The 20,551-nt window shown below is 41.6% G+C and overlaps 1 long non-coding RNA gene across 1 annotated transcript; it reads left to right on the top strand.

Moving 5' to 3' along the window:
* Positions 1 to 349: 349 nt before the first annotated feature.
* Positions 350 to 16,528, top strand: LOC308410807. Its single transcript, XR_013974255.1, has 3 exons — positions 350 to 614; positions 13,494 to 13,599; positions 14,704 to 16,528. It is a non-coding gene; the product is annotated as an uncharacterized lncRNA (long non-coding RNA).
* The last annotated feature ends 4,023 nt before the right edge of the window (positions 16,529 to 20,551 follow it).

Raw genomic sequence — 20,551 nt, 5'->3', positions numbered from 1 at the left:
TTTATATGACTTCCATAAAACAACAGGGTTAGAACACATTGTGACGAAGTAAGATGTTTGTTTTGTAGTCCATCTTCAGCACAATGTAGTTTCAACAGGCGGACATCCGGTGTCACATTGTTACAGAGAGACAAGTGTAAGGCTGTTCCAATTCTCAGCACCGCTCCTCTCTTTTCCTGAGTCCTTAGCAATTCTCCTTCCCACGATGACGTTTTCTTCGAAGCCAAGGAAAAGAGTTTGGGAAAATGAGATAGGCCCTAATTTTGAAATTTTAAATAACACCCACGTGGTTACGTTGCCCAGCTGAGTCACGTGGCCGCACAGCAACAAATCACAGCAGAGCCGGAAAAGGAGGCGGAGCAAAGTGTGTGTGCAGGAGAGGAGTCGAGCAGAGAGAGCTGCTTTTTCCATGAAACGGGAGTGGAGTAGTAAACTTACAGGAACATATACAACTACCAACGTTGGGATTAATATCTGCATCGATCTCCACACCCTTGTCTCCTGGATCGTAGCTCAGATCAGCGTGAACCACGTGGGTCTCTGCTCCCTGATCTGTTTCTTAAGACTTCCAGCTTCATCACGGAGTTTCTCTCGGTTTGTGGGCTCATCTAAAGGTAAGCACCGAGCTAACTTTAATGTGGGTTCAGTTTATGTTGAGTTTAGCTCTGTTGAGAAATAATAGATTGCTTGCTATACATTGGAGTTAGACAGACTGTAGAGTTTGTGATTGCTTGCAACGTTAGAATATGGCGGTTGCTAGGGGGTAAGAACAAAAGGATGGGGTGCAGGGCAGGAGAACAACCAACCCCCAGGACAGGAAACCGCGGTAAAGTGAGCCGTCATTTGTGAGCCGCGGGCAAGCCAGCCGCCTCCTATCCGCCGCATAAATTTCCTTGCGCTTTTACACCAGTCTTTACGGTAGCGCCTTTTCGCTTTGTATAAAAATTCATTAAAAATCACCCTGAGTAGTTGATGTCCAACTTTCAACACATCCCTCCTCTGGGACACCTACTGTACCTGTGTGCCAAGTTTCAGACAGATTTACTGTAGAATTCCTCAGAAATTAAAGGGTACTTGTATCCAATGCAATACAGCCAATACAATAGAATTATGTCAATTTTCAAAAATTCATTAAAAATCATCCTGAGTAGTTGATGTCCAACTTTCAACAGATTCCTTCTCTGGGACACCTACTGTACCTGTGTGCCAGGTTTCATCCAGATTTACTGTAAAATTCCTCAGAAATTAAAGGAAACTTCTATTCAACGCAATCAGCCAATACAATAGAATTATGTCAATTTTCAAAAATTCATTAAAAATTATCCTGAGTAGTTGATGTCCAACTTTCAACACATCCCTCCTCTGGGACACCTACTGTACCTGTGTGCCAAGTTTCAGCCAGATTTACTGTAGAATTCCTCAGAAATTAAAGGAAACATATATTCAATTCAATACAGTCAATACAATAGAATTATTGTCAATTTTCAAAAATTCATTAAAAATCATCCCGAGTAGTTGAGGTCCAACTTTCAACAGATTCCTTCTCTGGGACACCTACTGTACCTGTGTGCCAAGTTTCAGCCAGGTTTACTGTAGAATTCCTCAGAAATTAAAGGAAACTTATATTCAACGCAATCAGCCAATACAATAGAATTATGTCAATTTTCAAAAATTCATTAAAAATCATCCTGAGTAGTTGAGGTTTCAACCCTTTTTCTAGTCAGTGGGTGTGTGGGCAGACAACTCTGGCTTGTCACCCAGTTGGATTTCCTGGTATTTGTAAGATGGCACTATCTACAAATCAGGACACATTAACCATGATATTTAAAAAATGACATGATGACATAGTCCTTGGTCAGTTTACCAAGCATTTCTCAGTTTTGTTTTTTATAGTTCTGTTCATCATATCATTGTTTGTGAGTCCTGGATTATTTGATGATATGTTTACATTATGTATTCTTTTGTTTTCAGTTCCATAAGTAAGCTTTTAAGTGTAGTTCTTTTTCAGCATTCCACAAGTGGATGGAAGACTTGTGAAAACACTCTAGTGTTAAAGCCAGTCTTGTCTTCATGTCTGTTTATGCTTTTGTCTGTGTCAAGCTCATGTATCTTAGGTCTGTGTTTTAGTTTGGTGGCCTCTTGTCTCGTTCTTGTGTTGAGTCTTACGTCCACTGTCTTCTTATTCCCAATGTATCCCTGCTGTGTTACACAGCTGTCTCCAATTCCCCTAATCGCCATCCTATTTATACATTTTGCCAATCTCCCGGTCTGAAGTACTCGATTCTATTCTATTCTATTTATATAGGGAGTGCAGAATTATTAGGCAAGTTGTATTTTTGAGGAATAATTTTATTTTTGAACAACAACCATGTTCTCAATGAACCCAAAAAACTCATTAATATCAAAGCTGAATGTTTTTGGAAGTAGTTTTTAGTTTGTTTTTAGTTTTAGCTATTTTAGGGGGATATCTGTGTGTGCAGGTGACTATTACTGTGCATAATTATTAGGCAACTAAACAAAAACCAAATATATGCCCATTTCAATTATTTATTTTTACCAGTGAAACCAATATAACATCTCCACATTCACAAATATACATTTCTGACATTCAAAAACAAAACAAAAACAAATCAGCGACCAATATAGCCACCTTTCTTTGCAAGGACACTCAAAAGCCTGCCATCCATGGATTCTGTCAGTGTTTTGATCTGTTCACCATCAACATTGCGTGCAGCAGAAACCACAGCCTCCCAGACACTGTTCAGAGAGGTGTACTGTTTTCCCTCCTTGTAAATCTCACATTTGATGATGGACCACAGGTTCTCAATGGGGTTCAGATCAGGTGAACAAGGAGGCCATGTCATTAGTTTTTCTTCTTTTATACCCTTTCTTGCCAGCCACGCTGTGGAGTACTTGGACGCGTGTGATGGAGCATTGTCCTGCATGAAAATCATGTTTTTCTTGAAGGATGCAGACTTCTTCCTGTACCACTGCTTGAAGAAGGTGTCTTCCAGGAACTGGCAGTAGGACTGGGAGTTGAGCTTGACTCCATCCTCAACCCGAAAAGGCCCCACAAGCTCATCTTTGATGATACCAGCCCAAACCAGTACTCCACCTCCACCTTGCTGGCGTCTGAGTCGGACTGGAGCTCTCTGCCCTTTACCAATCCAGCCACGGGCCCATCCATCTGGCCCATCAAGACTCACTCTCATTTCATCAGTCCATAAAACCTTAGAAAAACCAGTCTTGAGATATTTCTTGGCCCCGTCTTGACGTTTCAGCTTGTGTGTCTTGTTCAGTGGTGGTCGTCTTTCAGCCTTTCTTACCTTGGCCATGTCTCTGAGTATTGCACACCTTGTGCTTTTGGGCACTCCAGTGATGTTGCAGCTCTGAAATATGGCCAAACTGGTGGCAAGTGGCATCTTGGCAGCTGCACGCTTGACTTTTCTCAGTTCATGGGCAGTTATTTTGCGCCTTGGTTTTTCCACACGCTTCTTGCGACCCTGTTGACTATTTTGAATGAAACGTTTGATTGTTCGATGATCACGCATCAGAAGCTTTGCAATTTTGAGACTGCTGCATCCCTCTGCAAGATATCTCACTATTTTTGACTTTTCTGAGCCCGTCAAGTCCTTCTTTTGACCCGTTTTGCCAAAGGAAAGGACGTTGCCTAATAATTATGCACACCTGATATACGGTGTTGATGTCATTAGACCACACCCCTTCTTATTACAGAGATGCACATCACCTAATATGCTTAATTGGTAGTAGGCTTTCGAGCCTATACAGCTTGGAGTAAGACAACGTGCATGAAGAGGATGATGTGGACAAAATACTCATTTGCCTAATAATTCTGCACTCCCTGTACAGCGCCAAATCACAACAACAGTCACCTAAAGACACTTTATGTTGCTGGGTAAAAACACAACAATAATACAAAGAAAACCCCAACAATTTAAGTACCCCATATGAGCTAACATTTAGTGTGAGTGGGAAGGAAAAACTCCATTTGAAGAGGTAGAAACATCTGGCAGAAACAGGCTCAAGGAGAGACAGCCATCTGCTGTGACTGGCTGAGGTTGATGAAAAGGAGACAGGAAAACATATACACTGTGCAAGAGATGCATACTAACTAATGATTAAATGCAGAGAGGTGTATAAACACAGAACGAGCAAAGAAGGAAAAAATTCATACATGATTGGAAGCCCGCAAGAGCCTAGGCTTATTGCAGCACAAATAAGGGAAGATTCAGGGGCACCTGATCCACTATAACTGTATTATTTGTCAAAACTGAAGGTGTTAATGCTAATCTCAAAAGCAGAGACGGGTGTTTGTCTTCTGAATTAATTTAGAATAGAATATAATTCAACTTTATTGTCATTGCACATGTCACAGGTACAAGGCAAGAAAATGCAGTTTGCATCCATCCAGAAGTGCTTTAGCCATGATATAGATATATTAGAATATATATTAGCAATAATATAGGTATGTAAGTATATTACAGAAATGGTTCTATTATGGTATGTTACAATGTACACGGTATGAAGGTATGTTATGAATATGCTATAACTATAAGTATAGTTACAGGCTGTAGTGAGTACAAACTATTTACACGCTATGAACAGGATATAAATATAAAAAACTATACAGAATATGAGATATACAGCTATACAGAAATGTGAACTATGCAGGTTATAAACAGTTGTAGAATTAAAAATGATCGTATTGTACAGAATGATGTGAGCTGCATCCACAGAAGAGAGGTCTAAGAGATGAAGACTCTGATTACCGTTCAACCTTAAAATTCTATAGGAACCACAAGTACACCTAATATTCCAAAATTAAAATCTGGATTTCAGAGCGAGTCAGTGAAGAAAAGCAAATATGCTGTCTCTTTATAGTCACTGTCATGACTCTCTCAGCAGCACTTTTGATCCATCAATATTAAACAATTATTGATGCAGCAGATTGAGATTAAACCTGGCACACAGGTACAGTAGGTGTCCCAGAGAAGGAATCTGTTGGAAGTTGGACCTCAACTACTCAGGATGATTTTTCATGAATTTTTTAAAATTGACATAATTATATTGTATTGGCTGACTGCATTGGATACAAGTACCCTTTAATTTCTGAGAAATTCTACAGTAAATCTGGCTGAAACTTGGCACACAGGTATAGTAGGTGTCCCAGAGGAGGGATGTGTTGAAAGTTGGACCTCAACTACTCAGGATGATTTGTAATGAATTTTTGAAAATTGACATAATTCTATTGTATTGACTGTATTGAATTGAATATAAGTTTCCTTTAATTTTTGAGGAATTCTACAGTAAATCTGGATGAAACTTGGCACACAGGTACAGTAGGTGTCCCAGAGGAGGGATGTGTTGAAAGTTGGACCTCAACTACTCAGGATGATTTTTCATGAATTTTTTAAAATTGACATAATTATATTGTATTGGCTGACTGCATTGGATACAAGTACCCTTTAATTTTTGAGGAATTCTACAGTAAATCTGGATGAAACTTGGCACACAGGTACAGTAGGTGTCCCAGAGGAGGGATGTGTTGAAAGTTGGACCTCAACTACTCAGGATGATTTTTAATGAATTTTTGAAAATTGACAATAATTCTATTGTATTGGCTGATTGCGTTGAATATAAGTTTCCTTTAATTTCTGAGAAATTCTACAGTAAATCTGGCTGAAACTTGGCACACAGGTACAGTAGGTGTCCCAGAGAAGGAATCTGTTGAAAGTTGGACATCAACTACTCAGGATGATTTTTAATGAATTTCTGACATTTCCATAATTGTATTGACTGTATCGGGCTGTTTCATTGTAATTTGTGTGCGCACGTGCTCGCGTTCGTGCACGTGCACGTGTGCGCGGGTATAGGCTTTCAATCGGCACATAAAGCGAACAGGCGCTACCGTGAAGACTGGTGTAAAAGCGCAAGGAAATTTATGCGGCGGATAAGAGGCGGCTGGCTTGACCGCGGCTCACAAATGACGGCTCACTTTACCGCGGTGACAGGAAGCCACGGGTACAAGCGTGGGGGAGGGCAATTAGTCATTGAAATAGGCCTTCATAGGACGATCTCCAGATGCATCCAGGGCTGGACTGGGATAAAAAAATCGACCCGGGCATTTTGACTGAGACCGGTGTTCCAGTTTAACTGGCGTCGCAGATTAACTGGCTTTGGATGAACAAATGTGTGGCAGTACGAGCAGGGCTGGACTGGCCATCGAGCATACCCAGCATTTGCCCAGTGGGCCGCCCTTGATTTTTCGTTTTTATGGGCCGATGGGGTTTTATTTCTTTTCTCTTTTTTACGGTATAAATGAATGGTGGGGGATTGGCCAGTTGGTTATGATCAACTGAATTGAGCTGGACCAATTACAGCCGAGGAAGTCGAACTAAAGTTGAGGTGAAAAGCAAGGCGGTTTGTCCCGTACTACTTCAGCTAGAAAGCTGCTAATTCAGTTATGAAACTGATCAGTGACCAGCTGATCGGCTTTTCTCTGCGCCAGAAAGAGAAAACCAGCGAGGTCGCATTAAACAACAGCAGCACGTTTAACCCTTGGATGCACAACCTACCAATACCTAAACTCTTCCACGAGTGGGGTCAAAAATGACCCCAAATAAAATCAATGCATTTTGCTATAAACTCGGTTGTTATTCTTCAAAATCTTTAAAATGAAGAGTTGTAATATTTTCATATTTGAGGTATTCCTCATAAAACATGTTTGTGACATAAGGCCCGTTTCATTTTTATTTATTTTTTCATTAATTTTAAGAAATTGGAGTTTTTGTATCACTTGTATCACTTTTGTATGCTTGCTCAGTATATACTGCAGAAGCTGGGTCTTCCCTCTGAAAGGCACAATTGGTTCATCCGCTGTAACACAATCACTGAGCATGAATTTCTGCCTGCAGTTGACCAGGAACAGGCCCCATATGTAGAAAGGAAAGCTGCCACGTGGTTTGTTTTCAGTCGGTAGGCTCTGGTCCTCTTGTCATCAAAGTGCAAGACGGGCGAATATCTTCAAATCTTTGAATTGACATAGTGGCCTTGTACAATTGGTTATGCAGAGGACTCCTAAAAAGCACACCGACTGGTATATCCCAGTTCTTCTCACTTCCTGCAAGAATGGTCAATCAAATAAAGGCCAGGAGCTTATGTTTGATTACATTTTTCCACTCTTTTCCCCTGTCTGTGGCGACTCTTTGTGCCTCCATGTTTGTGCATGTCAGCACCTCTTCTATTATATTATCAGACATGAACATCTTCCATACATCTATAGGGGAGACCGTACTAAACCTAGGTGCAAGCCCTAGCCGACTAATTCAGAATATTGTGGCTAGAGCAGTAAGAGGGGCTCATTCTGTTGGACTCAATATCCATTTCCTCTTCAGAGGACTCATCTGAGGACTCCTCTGTGTCTGACTGGCCTTGTTCAGGGGGGGGGACAATAGTCTGGGTCCTCTATATCTGAGATGTCCGAGTCAATGCCTCCGATGGGCTCTTCATCCCATCCATCTTGGATCATTTGTAGGGAAAGGTCCACAGGGATCCTAGCTGGCCTCATAGCAGCCATGTTACTTTAGATATTAAAAAAAAACCCCATCAAAACCCACCCACCCATGAATTTGGAAACTCTTCATCACGTGACGTAATCGGCCTTCAAATCCCGCTTTCAAAGCTGCAGACTCTGGGGATGTCCAAATTCATGGGCTGCATCCTCTTGAGGCTGCATTTGAAGTACGTTTGTAGGATGCATCCTATGGATTTTGACACCTCTTCTGAATTGGAATACAGCCATAGAGTGGGGGGCGGGATCTGGCTGAGGCAGCTCTTACTCCTCATTTAAAGACAGGCAGACCTCCACTGTCATTCTTGTGAGATTTAAGGCGACACAAAATGCTTGGAGAACAAAACTCAATTTTTGTCCTTTAAACAGGGGTTAACAAAACACTAAGAATCATAGTGGTGTTTCCATTTCCATTGCAAATTCTTTGCAGTCTCTCTCCTAGTTCGTTAAAACGTCCTACATGTGTGAGTTGCTGAAGCACATGTCGCGGTTCCCCCTTTTGTGCAAACAAAAGAACGATGGGACTGAGGCAATTTTCCCTCAGGATGGCCAGTCACCACGTGCCTGTGATTCATCAAAACTCACCTGAGAAATCCTGCTCATCAAGGCCGAACTGTTATGGAAATTTTAGAAAACTCGCTGCAACATACCCTGTGAGCTGGGTTTGAAGTGTGTTTAATAAACACATTACAATTTGGGTGGGAACATCCCAGTCAACACAAGGATCATCTCTGAAGTTTTGCCGCCACCCTCACAGACACTCTCAAACAAAGAACATTCCACAGGACATCACGTATCCCTATACCTTCAGTCCAGCTCATCCTTGACCTCAGAGAAAAATTACAACCACCTGTCACCTCCCTTAAAGTAGGCTGTCTGGAGATCTTCCAGTCTACGATGGGTCCACTGTGAAGGTGCAATAACATGGGGCCCACTTGTGATAACATTCTATGTGAATGCATACAACTGATGAACACTGAAGTGAGAAAATAAAATTACTATTACTAATGTGATATGATTAAAACATAGGAAAAGAAATCTGCCACCACATCATGAAAATAACATACTGGTGGTAAATACACATAGAAATGAACAATTACAAGATTAAGTCTTCATAGCCCACAAGTTCATGCGACCCTAGGATGTCGCTGTCATCTTCCTGTTCCTGAAAAAAACATACATACATCAACCCTTTCCTTGTCTGCTTGGAGTAGGTACAATCTTGCATATCAGTGTCAAGTCAGTTAACCATTTGTCCCCATTATCAGTCCAGTCAGTCCCCGTATGTTTATTGGTGAAAGCACAACTTCTTCTGTCGACTTAAGTTTCTACTGCCAGTAGTGATGTGTCGGTCGCGAACGAAATGAATCTCAGAGCCGGATCTTTGAAGTGAGCGTCACGAGCTGTAGGGTTTATTTTCTTTCTCTCACCTTCTCTGTCACACTTTTTTCCGCTTCACTCCACACGCGAGCCTTGTGCTTTGCGCTGGGAAGAGGGGGGAGGGGCAGTAGTTACGCTCGCAGTAGCACATGAACAGAGCGAGACAGAAAGAGAGCCAGGGACAACAACATCCCATTAGAAAGGTATAGGAATCAACCACAACTATTTTCAGTTGCAGATGATAAAGGATTCAGAAAGTTTATTCATGCAGGCCCATATGACAGAGAATATGCATCTTCTTTTTGTTTTCATATTTTAATTAATATTTTATTGTGTTGTGGTTTGCAGTGTTTTGTTTTGTTTCACTTTAAATTAGTTTAAAAGGAAAAAGATGAAAATTTAAATAGTTAAAAGTTGGTTTTTGTATCATATGATTAATTTATTACATTTTATGTGGACTGAATCAATAAAAGTATATTTACGGTGGTCCCTAGAGACAAAGCATGTATAAACCCTGAGGCACGCACAAACTCCAAAACACGTACAAAACACAACAGAAGTGCTCCAGGATGCTAGGCGCAGTGTAATTACTAGGGGTGCAACGATATTCGTATCGATATTGAACCGTTCGATACAGTGCTTTCGGTTCGGTACGCATATGTATCGAACAATACAAAATTTGTAATTTCTTTTCCAACTTTCCTTCTGACGATGCTGTCTGTGTGGAGCGCTCAGTGAATCTGCATTCGACTACTCCGCCTAGGCTGCACTGTCGAGCGCAGATCCACTGAGCGCTCCACACAGACAGCATCCTCAGAAGGAAGAGCGCAGGGCAAGCATGACAAGTGAAATCTCCCGCAGCAAGCTTAAACATGTGAGAGGTTGATCGCGCAGAGAATCGCTGAGCATTATGTGAGTGCGTGTGTAAAAGCAGCAGGATATATATTTTAGTTCTGCTGAGCCAAATAAGACAGGTCAGGGTGAAGAAGTGACAGCCAAAGAAAAGCTTACCACAAAACAGAAAAGTTATGACAAATCAGACTATAAGGCAAAAAGAAAGTGCAGCTTTATGGTTTCATGGACAAAAGAATTTCTGTGGCTGCAATATGATGAGCTATATAACCAGGGGTGCACATAAGTAGTCCGCAGGTGCGCATTCGCTGTCAAAATAAAAAAACACGCACAAGGGTTAGGGTTAAATTTAAAAACTGTACTTTTGAGTTAAAATATATATTTATAATTTTAATAAATGACAAATTAAAAAGGCATGAACATTTTTTTGTATCGAAAAAATATCGAACCGTGACACCAAAGTATCGAACCGAACCGAACCGTGAATTTTGTGTATCGTTGCACCCCTAGTAATTACGTTAGTAATTTTTTTTGTGCATAATTTTATATTGTTGTTAATAATAAATTAATTAAAGCAACAAAAAAACCTCAAGAGCTGGCTGGGAGGCGAAAGAGCCAGCTCTTTTTAGTGAGCCGAGACGAAAGAGCCGGTTCTCTAAAAAGAGCCGGAAATCCCATCACTAACTGCCAGCAACATGACATCATTTCAAAAAAGAAAAAAGATGAATTCAGAATTGATTACCTTGCTGATTCCTTTTAGACAAGGGACTTGGGACTTACTATCTAATCGTGTCCCACATAGGTGACTTTCTCCAGAGCCCATTGTAAGGTGGAGAAGCTCACCTTACCATCGTTTTTAAAGCAACAGTTTTGTATAGCACGTTTAGTTCCAATCATGCAGGCCTGCTTGAAGGAGAGCAGATTCTCAAACCTAACTTTCAGTGCACTCCTCAAACATATATAATAAAAGTTTCATCCCATGTAACAAGGTGTATGTCATTGTAAAACCTCCCCTACACATCAGGAACAAGAAACTAAGAATCTACTAGTCTCACTCATTTAATCCCTCTGCTGCATTCTGTTCACCCCTGCTATAATTCAATCATCTTTCCTAATATAATATTAGTCCACTAGTTCATATATTGCTTCTCATCCCACTAAGTGAACCATGAAATCAGAAACACAGGCTTAAAATACTATCTGGTCTTCTTGAGCTTCATTACATGCGTGTATGTGTTAGTAGGATTAATACATTTTGTGCTCCTTAAAGGTTAAAATATCAATACTACACTCTCAATATCAGGAGAGCAAATCAATATGTCCTTCTTGTTTCAGAAACATCTAAAGTCAGGTTCAGCTAAATCCTAAGCGTTTGCGAGTTCACCAAGTGGATGTAAAGGTGTTGTTAACACCTTCAACAGGTGATGTGATGTGTGCCACTTCTACCGTATTTTCACGACCATAAGGCGCACTGTGCTAAAAGGCGCAGTCTCAGTTATGTGTGCCATTACTGTATTTAACACACACATAAGGCGCACTGGATCATAGGGCGCATACAAGTACCGTATGCGTATTTAAAAATAAAGCGGGAGCAAACCTGAATTCGGTACCTTACTCACATTTCTATTGCCGGTAATCGTCATCATCAACAACACACAAGCATACAAGTGTGCATATTTAAAAATAAAGCAGGAGCAAAACTGAGTTTGGTACTCACATTTTTATCATCAATCAAACCCATGGAAGTCCTCATCCTCTGTGTCTGAATTGAACAGCTGCGCTAAATCTCCATCAAACATTCCAGGTTCACTGTCTTCACCGTCAGAGTCACTTTCCGTGCCGTGCGGCTCCTCGGAAACGATGCCGGCTTTTGCGAAAGCTCGAACAACAGTGCCAGCAGACATGTTAGCCCAAGCATCTACAATCCATTGGCAAATTGTGGCGTAACTCGCCCGGCGCTGCCTTCCACTCTTAGTGAAACTGTGGTCTCCACCGGTCATCCATCGCTCCCAGGCCGCTCGCAGCCTTACTTTGAACGGGCGGTTCACACCGATGTCCAGCGGTTGGAGTTCCTTTGTCAGGCCTCCCGGAATGACAGCAAGCTCACAGTGCATTTGTTGCACTAGTTTTTTCACATCGGCTGTGAGATGCATAGAGTCACAGATCAACAGCGATGGTGATGCGTGGAAAAAACCACCTGGTCTCCTTACATACACCTCCCTCAGCCACTCTTTCATCATTTCCTCATCCATCCAGCCCTTTTCATTTGCCTTAATGATGATTCCTGCTGGAAACTTCTCTTTAGGCAAAGTCTTTCGCTTAAAAATCACCATAGGCGGCAGTTTCTGTCCATTAGCATGGCAGCCAAGCACAACAGTAAAAGAAGACTTTTCATACCCCGTTGTGCGTATCGCTACCGTGCTGGTCCCCTTCTTCTCCACAGTGTGACTCACCGGGATGTCAAAAGTGAGCGGGACCTCGTCCATGTTAGTGATGTAGCTGGGCTGGATGTTTTTGTCGCCGATGTGTTTGCTGCAGTAGGAGCGGAAGATGGCCAGCTTTTCCTTATAATCCGCTGGAAGTTGCTGCGCTACCGTAGTCCTGGTCCGGATGGAAAAATGGCACCGTGTCATAAAAAGTGAAAGTGAAACTGCTTTTAGCCGAATGGTGACCGTCGAAACGCTTCTCCCGCTCGCTCTTTGCTCGATGATCCACCGCTCGAGTCTTTCCTCCAACTCGAGCCACCTCGCCTTATGTCCGCGGAAACTCAGCTGCGTTTTCTTGACCTGCCGGAGCTTGTTTTCTAGCTTCCTCCATTTGCGAACTATCGATTCGTTAATCTTAAATTCTCTCGCCGCTGCTCGATTTCCATGTTCCTCCGCGTAGCTGATGGCCTTCAGTTTAAACTGTGCTTCATAAGCGTGTCTCTTTGCCATTTTCAGGGTTGTTAAAACAACGATGTCTTGCATAATGCACATACCTGTTCTTTTATACAGGTATGTGCGATTGTCCCGGTATATACGATCAACGCCCACACTTCACCCTTTAACGTTCTCATGGTGTTCTCTACTACGTTCTCCTTACAACACATAGGGCGCACCGCGCTATAGGGCGCGCCGCACTTTTTGAAGAAAATCTAAGGCTTTTAAGTGCGCCTTATGGTCGTGAAAATACGGTATGATTTTTGCTAGCCCTATATGGAGGACCACAAGAGCCACGCACATCGAAATAAAGAATTCTGTGCTTAAATAATGAATTGTAGAATACATTCTCCATTTGTGAAATACTTTTTGAATTCCACATTAACAAAGTGATTTTTTAAAATGTTTTTTAAAAACCTCATTACCATCCTAGCTCCCCTAGGATGGTAATGAGGTGCTTGGAAATGTTGTAGTTGGCTGAGTTTATACTGCTACAACATTTCCAAGCTGGACTCCTTTGTGAAACTATGGAAGTCCATATATACAGGGTGTTGCATCCCCTGGGTAAAGGCGGCTTTTTACCTTTCAGGTTCTTGTAGGCAACTGATGACTTTCTTTTTGTAGTTGCTTCTGGGGTTTTACCTTGAAGCTTCATGGGTATTGTTGTCACTGAGGAGTGTAGTAATGTTTATTTGCTCTGCTTCTTTTTGTCAGGGATAAAATACAAATATATACTTTTTGTGTCCCAGCTGAGTAACAGGAAGAGAAGGGTCTGGTGGTGCAGCAGAGGAACAATTTCAGCCATTTGGACTCAGCTCAGCCACTACAGAGGAAACAATGTCTTCAACACAGAAGGTGAGAAAAATATCACAGTTACACTGTTATTGAAACTGTGTGCACAGCTGGTTGGTTTTTAATAACACATTAACAGCAGCTTTATCTTTTCCATCCTGGGCTCCTCCATATATACAGAATCTACATTCACAACCAAAAACCACAGAAGTTAGAAGAAAATACAAAGATGATATTTTATCAGCACATATTGAAACAACAATATCATCTGTTGAACTCAAAAAATTTTATGAAGATAAAGATTGTCTCCACTTATCACGTAGGGGTGGGGGAAAAAAATCGATACTGTGTAGTATCGTGATATTTTGTTTGCTAATAATGTATCGATACAGGGACAGCAGAAATCGATATTTTGTTACAAAAAAGGTTTTTGTGCTCTGACTTCAGAGCATGTTGATCCTTTTTCTGAGCAAGAATCCTGACATTCCTTCACTGTCCAAATGTGTTTAACTTTTTTTTGGCAGCAATAAACATGACAGTTTACTTATTTGAATTTAAGACATGTTTTATTTTAATTAAGTTTAAAACTTTTTTATTTAATGTAAAATTCTATTTTGTTTTAATTTACTTTCAAATTCTTCAGTTGCTGAATGGGCTGCATAGTTTTCCTAAATTGCATAGTTCAGAATAGCTGTAATTGTACCAGATGGTTGCATTCAGTTAAGTTGGACTAGACTGTAATACAAACCGTTCAGTTTGTCAACAATAAAACTGACTGAAATGAGAGAAAGACTGAGTGTGAGACTTTGATATTAGATAAAATGAATATTGATGAAGTGTACCTTTATGTACAGAATCTGAATATTGCAAAATATTTTTTAAAAAAAATCGCAATAATATCGTATCGTGCGTTAAGTATTGTGATAATATCGTATCGTGGGATGTATGGTGATTCCCACCTCTACTTATCAGTATTTCTTCAAGAATGTCATTTTCATTACAACTCTCATTGCACATCATTGTAATGTGACACTATCACCACAAGGTGGTGGTAACACACCAACAATGTGTTTTTTGTCACATTAAATTCCACCAATGGAGGGAGTTACAGTTTGTTCCATGACTGCATTTCACTCACTGCCTCTGTTTGTATCTCTGTCACTGCAGGACCAACATGAAGCGAGAAGTCAGTACTCTCAGGAGGCTGACAAACCTCACAGAAGAAAGGGAGAGAAGCCCTACAGCTGTGATGAGTGTGGGAAGGATTTTACCCAGGCTGGACACTTAAAAAGTCACCAAGTCATCCACAGTGGAGTTAAACCTTACAGCTGTGACTTGTGTGGAAAGTCTTTTAACCGGGCTGGAAGCTTAAAAAGACACCAACTCATCCACAGTGGAGTTAAACCTTACAGCTGTGATGAGTGTGGGAAGTCTTTTACCCAGGCTGGACACTTAAAAACTCACCAACTCATCCACAGTGCAGTTAAACCTTACAGCTGTGATGAGTGTGGAAAGTCTTTTGCCGAGACTCGAGGTTTAAAAAACCACCAACTCATCCACAGTGGAGTTAAAGCATACAGCTGTGACTTGTGTGGAAAGTCTTTTTTACGGGCTGGACACTTAAAAACACACCAACTCATCCACAGTGGAGTTAAAGAGTACATCTGTGGCTTGTGTGCTAAAGCTTTTGCTCGAAATGAACACTTACAGAAGCATCTAGTTACCCACTCTGGAATTAAGGTGTACAGCTGCGACTTTTGTGGAAAAACTTTCAACAACATACAGTACCGAAATATTCACCTACTGATTCACACTGGAAATGATGTTTACTGCTGTGATCAGTGTGGGAAACCGTTTACAACAGATGCACAGCTACAACAACACATGTTTAGCCACATTGAGGAGAGACCTTACAAATGTGACCTGTGTGAGAAGACTTTTAAAACTCCAAATCAGCTGAATAAACACCAACAGATCCACACCAGAAAGTAACTCTACAAGTGCAGTTACTGTGAGGATGTATTTAGTTTTTTATCTTGTAATTTTAACCTGAGTGTTTGGAACAAGTCTGATCAGTAAACTTATGGAGTTATTCTGAATGAACTGTTTGGAAAAATGAAGAATCATTTTCACTCAGTAAGCTGAGATTTGTAATGTAAACAGTTAAATGTAATTGGACGTTGGCAGAGTTGACTTACAGTGTCTTTGTTTAGAAGCAGAGCAACACAGATGGATCCTGTTCTCAGCCCTGTCGTCACTGTGGTGGTGGGAAAATTTCTCTGTGACCTTTGTGGAAAAACTTCCAATCTTCAACAGGACCTAAAACCACTTCAACGTAGCCACACTGGAGACAAAATGAACTACTGCAAAGAATGTGGGAGAGGCTTCCACACACCAAGTACATTAAAAATACATGACCTCTTCCACATTGGGGTCAAAAAGCACACCTGTGACTAGTGTGGGTCATCCTTCACCACTGCACGTGAGCTTAAAGAACAAGCATAAGTGAATCCACACAAAAGAGACACCATACAAGTGCAGACACTGTGACAAAAGCTTCTCACAATCAGGTCATCGTAACAAACATGAACGTACACACATGGAAGTGAACTTCAGCTGTGACCAGTGTGACAAGAGCTTCAGGAATCTCAGTTCATACTCCGAACACAAACGATCCCACACTGTAAATAAACTGTTTCACTGTTACCAATGTGCAAAAACCTTCACTTCATTATCTGCTCTGTGCAAACATCAGCCTGATCATGCAGGACTGAAATCACTGGATCACAATGACTCTGAAGAGAGAGAAAGATCCTCTTCTGGTTTCAGAGTTGGACTTGAGATCAGGCTCCACAGAGTTCAGATGGAATCTGTAGTTTTTATTATGAAATCCTGATAATGTTAAAGCATTAGTTATATTTGATTAACTCTGTGTAAAGTTTGTCTTATTAAATAGTTTGGTGTGAAAAATAAAGAATTGGTCTCACAACAAGTAGTTTGTTTCAGATTCAAACTAATTTAACTGTTTTCAGTGGAGGTTTATCAGAGGAGGAGACTCACACTGAACAGAGAGTGTGTTTAAGATACATTGTGATTAACATCTCACACATTCCAATAAAGCTGATGTTCCTGCATTGCAACAGCAGTTTGCAGATGTGTTGTGCACCTTTTTGAAACGCAGCCTGGCATGAAAGTGTGTTCATGACCTAACAGGTTGCCTGAGCAGAAGAGACAAATTGTGCAAAAGGATTTGGAGGAAATGTTGAAAATGCTGTTATCATAGGATGAAGTGAGGATTTGTTCCTCAGTGTTTGGTCTCCTATGCTTATCTGTTTGCCAGATGATTTGTCCCAGCTGTTGAGAGGGCCCGGTTGTTTTTAAGGTACTTCAAGGGAATTAAGGAGTGAGTGCAGGGTTTTATATGGTTCTTTGATGATTATCACAAAGTGAACAAGGTCTCATGGTTTGATGCTTATCCCATGCCAAAGGTTGACCTGGACTTTATAAGCACTCCTTGGTTGTTTATGATGCTGGATTTAACCAACGCCTACTGGCAGATTCCCTTGTCTGTACAGTCCAAAGACAAACACTGGTGATGGCCAGAGGGGCCGATGGCGCGTAATGGCAGCCTCGCAGTCAGTCTGCCCCAGGGCAGCTGTGGCTACAACTGCAGCTTTCCTCCACCAGTGTGTGAATGTGAGCGTGAATGAATAGTGGAATTGTAAACCACTTTGAGGGTCTGAGGAAAAAGTGCTGTATGAATGCAATCCATTATTATTATCATTATTATTATTATTATTATTATTATCATCAAAAACGTCTTTCTCCACTCTTTATGGTTTGTACCAATTTGTCACACTTCCGTTTGGCTTGTTTGAAGCCGCGGCCATTTTCCAGCACGTGCTGGAGCTACAGCTGCATCCTCACACTGCTTATGCTGTTTGCTACCTGGATGATGTTATCATTCATAGTGATTCATAGTGGTGGAGCATGTGCAGTGGTTGGTCACGGTCCCAGAGACCCTTTGGCAGGCAGGACTGATGGCAAACCCAAAGAAGTGTATGGTTGGATGGAGGGAGGTACAGTATTTGGGTACAATTTGGGAGCTGGGCATGTGCATCCACACATGGATAAAACAGCAGCAATCGCATCCTACCTTTGTCCTAACGCAAAAAAGAACATCCTGATAATAACCAATTGCAATAGTCCAGACTTGAAGTAATAAATGCATGAACAAGTTTTTCAGCATCACTCAGACAGGATATTTCTACTCTTAATAATATTGCAGAAATGGAAGAAAGTAAAGATTCATCGATTTGCTTCTGCTTATCTTTTTAAGGGTCGCTGGGGCACTGGAGCCAATCCCAGCAGTCATAGGCTAAGAGACCAGAGTCTTAAATACTTGCTTAATATTTCCATTGACGAACGAATCTTGGTCGAAATGTCAAAGATTCCTCATAGTGTTAATGGAGGCCAAGGTACTGCATCCAGCAGACGATAAAATCCTTATTTTGTTGATAAAATTGGCACAGAGCTTCCGCCATGCATTACCAAAGATTCACATCAAACTTATCCCATTCTTGGTTGCTTTAATGAAGATTTTTTTTATTGTCACAGTTTGATACTGATGATTAGGGATGGGCATTAATACGATTTTCACTATTCCGATTCCATTTTCGATTCTGTTTAACGATTCGATTCTTTTTCGATTCTTTTTAAAAAAGGAGAACACGAAGGTCGATTAGCTTAGAACTTTGTTTATATCTTCTCTTTGAACAAGATAGAAATTTAGGAGTAACATGGCCTTACAAACCCAACAGTGAGATCTTTTTTTTTTTTTTTTTTTGCCTGTCCCGTTTGGCTCTTTTGCCATCAGAATTATTGTCTAAAGGCAAAGAAAGATGCCCAACGGATTTACTTTACCAAATTGACCATCCCAGCCTTGCCATAATGGTCCATTTGATTCACCTTTTATTGTTTATTTTATTTTCACTTGCTGAATACGGGACAGACTTGACTGGAGGAAAGAAGGAGAGAAAGAAAGAGGGAAAGAGAAACAGCTGAGAAGAGGGACGGGGGAGAAGGGCAAAAGACAAAAACCAACAGAACGGGCAGAAAGAAAAAAAAATAAAAAAAATGCATATATCAATCACCTGGATCACCTGCTGAGAAAGAAAAAAGAAAACAAGCAGAAGAGAACAAGAGTAATAGAATAAACAACATCACAATGATATATGGGAATATAACAGTAAATACTAAATATTAAACATTATTGTGCAGCACATAAGATCAACAGAACACAGTGTTCTTTGAGGTAGGAGCCAAAAGGGGTGTAGTTTGTGGGTGTGATCACCCGTGTGTACACCTGTGAGCATGGACGCGCTTGTTTTTTTAAAAGGTTCCTTCATGTAATGATCTGCTAGAGGGTGTGGGGGGGCCACAGCCCCGTCCTCCAGGGTATGAAGCAGGTATGGAGGAGATCAAAACTCCAGACATCCAGAGGCCCCCAGAACACAAGAGACCAAGGAAGACCAACAGAGGGGCAGCTGCGCCACTGTCCCGGAAAGAGCTGAGGAGAGTCCCAGATGAGGGCTCACTCAGCAGCCGCGGAGCAGAAGCCAGGGGGAGTTGCAGTGACGCGCCGGTGAGCTCCGCCGGCAGCCAGCCGTGCCTGAGTGACCGAGCCCCAGGCCGAGAGGCCGGGGGCACCCCACCTCCGAAGTGGCCCGAGCGAGCCCCAGGCTCCAGGCCCCGATAAGCGGCCGCCAAGGAGTGAGCCGGTGTGTACCTGGACGCCCATCCCCAGACACAAAGAACCACCAACGCACCGATGTCTGAGGGAGTCCGCCATTGGCAGGGGAAGTGGTGGTGGGGGGAGAGAGGCCTCCAAACCTTGGAGGGCCTGAGATGTCCCCAGAGAGGTGGCGTCTGATACCCAACCTGACATATAGACACAGACATACAGGCACACACAGATACAAACATCCATTCCCACCCTCATGCTCTCATATGCACTTACTCCACACTCAACCAACGTGGAGACAGACATCAGCCTGATCATGCAGGACTGAAACCACTGGATCACAATGACTCTGAAGAGAGAGGAAGATCCTCTTCTGGTTTCAGAGTTGGACTTGAGATCAGGCTCCACAGAGTTCAGATGGAATCTGTAGTTTTTGTTATGAAATCCTGTTAATGTTAAAGCATTAGTTATATTTGATTAACTCTGTGTAAAGTTTGTCTTATTAAATAGTTTGGTGTGAAAAATAAAGAATTGGTCTCACAACAAGTAGTTTGTTTCCGAAAACAGTGAGATCTTAAGAGATCCACAGCCTACGGCTCTTCAATGGGGTGTCACAGGGTCCCCAGGAAAAGAAATTGTAAATGTAAAATAATAAAATAAATATTCATCTGTAGCAACAATTACAATTACACAAGAATATCCAGTAATGTCCCTGCCTACAATTAAAGACATTCACTTACCGAAAATCGGGGGCATCTGCTGTGGCAAATGGGTGCAAGCCTTTGACCACAAACTTAGTCACTGCTCGGTGACATTCGTCTATCCTGGCTTGAAAGGAGACGCTACCGGTAGACTTCAGCGAGAACTGCCAGCACTTGAGACAGACTCTGTCTGTCTCTCTCATCATGGTCACCTAAATGCACAGTAATGGCAGGTTTTGTAATAAGGCAGATCACGCTAACATAATATGCACTGTTAGTTGATTATTTACCTGCCACATTAACGGGAGAGGACATGCAAACGTTACCGCTGCTGCTGGGTTGAGATTCATGAGTCAGGAGCAGAATTAAAACATGACATTCATTTAAGGTTATCACGCGTTTTGTGAGCAAATTCTTTTGCATATTCGTAGTGTTTCCTCCCTTAAATGAAATGTCTACTTTGCAAGTATTGCAAGTTGCCCTGTTGTCATCCGTTCTCGTAAAGTATAACCAAACTTTTGAGCATTTGAGCCGCTTAGGCGTCGTGTTTCTGTCATGGTCCTGGGTCTTT

This window comes from Rhamphochromis sp. 'chilingali' (assembly GCF_963969265.1).
Source record: "Rhamphochromis sp. 'chilingali' genome assembly, chromosome: 1".
Classification (NCBI taxonomy): Eukaryota; Metazoa; Chordata; class Actinopteri; order Cichliformes; family Cichlidae; genus Rhamphochromis; species Rhamphochromis sp. 'chilingali'.
Note: the sequence above shows the minus strand (reverse complement) of the source record. Positions and strands in the feature narration are given on the sequence as shown.